The 1,192-nt window shown below is 27.0% G+C and overlaps 1 protein-coding gene across 1 annotated transcript in view; it reads right to left on the reverse strand.

Annotated features, from left to right (window-relative positions):
* Nucleotides 1–1,192, reverse strand: part of LOC144976111 (putative arginine--tRNA ligase, mitochondrial) — a 17,728-nt gene that overhangs the window by 1,015 nt on the left and 15,521 nt on the right. The gene's annotated exons all lie outside the window — the stretch shown is intronic.

Consider the following 1,192-nt stretch of genomic DNA (forward strand, 5'->3'; position numbering starts at 1 on the left):
TTAAAAAAAAAATGAAAAGCAGGGGAAATTTTAAAAACCCAAATAAACCCTTAAAATATCCCCTTCAATCGCCTTTTCCCCCCCCGGGTTCAAAAATTTTTAAACCCTTTAAAACAACCATTTTGAGACAAAAAATGTGCCCCTAAAAATTCAAAAAAAATGAATTAAAAAAACCTTTAAAAAAAAAAAAAAAACCCCAGGAAAGTTCGGATAAAAACCCTTTAGCCAAAACCTCAAAAACTTACAAAAACTATGACACAAATAAAAGGTTTCGAATTTTTAAAATTTTTTACTTTAAAATTTTTTTTTTTTGGGGGGTTTTTGCCGAAAAAAACCGGGGAAACTTTTTTGAAAAAGATACCTCTGAACTTTTAAAAAATTATTCAAAACCTTAAAATAAAGAGAGGACCACACTTTTTCGAGCAGCCCTTTCCTTTCTTGCCAAAATAAACCCACGCCCCCCTTAATTATAAAAAAAAGTTGGGGGCAAAAGTGTGTTTGGAAAAAAAATTCTGTCAAATTGGGAAGGTTTTGAGCTTTTAAAAAAAAAAAAAACCCAGGTAAAAATTTGTAGTTTGCCACTTTGTTAAAATTTTTTCAAAAAAACTTTTAAAAATTAAAAAACCCTTTTTTGTAAATTTTTGGGGGAAAAAAAGCTTAAAACAAAATAAAACGGTCCCAATTTAAAAATCTTTGGAAAAATTAGTCCCCCATCCGACCAAAAAATTTTATAAAAAACACCCGTACACAAAAAAAATTAAAACCCCCAAACCCTTTCTTCAAAAAAAAAAAATGAAATCCAAAAGTTCCCTAAATGTTAGCTCAGAACAAACCCCCCCCTTTTTTTTTGTGTTTGAAAAATTCCCCCAAAATTTTTTTTTGTTTTTTTTTTAAAAAAATTTGCCAAAAAAAAGTTTTAAAAAAACAAAAAAATTTCAAAAAAAAAAAAATTTTAAACTTTTGAAATTTTAAAAAAATTTTTTTAAAAACTTTTTTAAAAAAAATTTTAAAAAAAAAAAAAACCCCCCCCCCCCAACCCCTTCCTCCCAACAATTGGTCTATTTTGGACAAAAATTTAAAAAAAAAATAAAGAAAAAGGGGGGGGGGGAAAAAAATTTTAAATTTTAATTCAAACCCTTATTTTTTTAAAAAAAAAAGGGGTTAAAAACTTTCCACTTTTAGAATAAAATTC

Source organism: Berghia stephanieae, chromosome 7, assembly GCF_034508935.2.
Source record: "Berghia stephanieae isolate SIO BIC M18660-M18661 chromosome 7, UCSD_Bste_1.3, whole genome shotgun sequence".
NCBI lineage: Eukaryota > Metazoa > Mollusca > Gastropoda > Nudibranchia > Aeolidiidae > Berghia > Berghia stephanieae.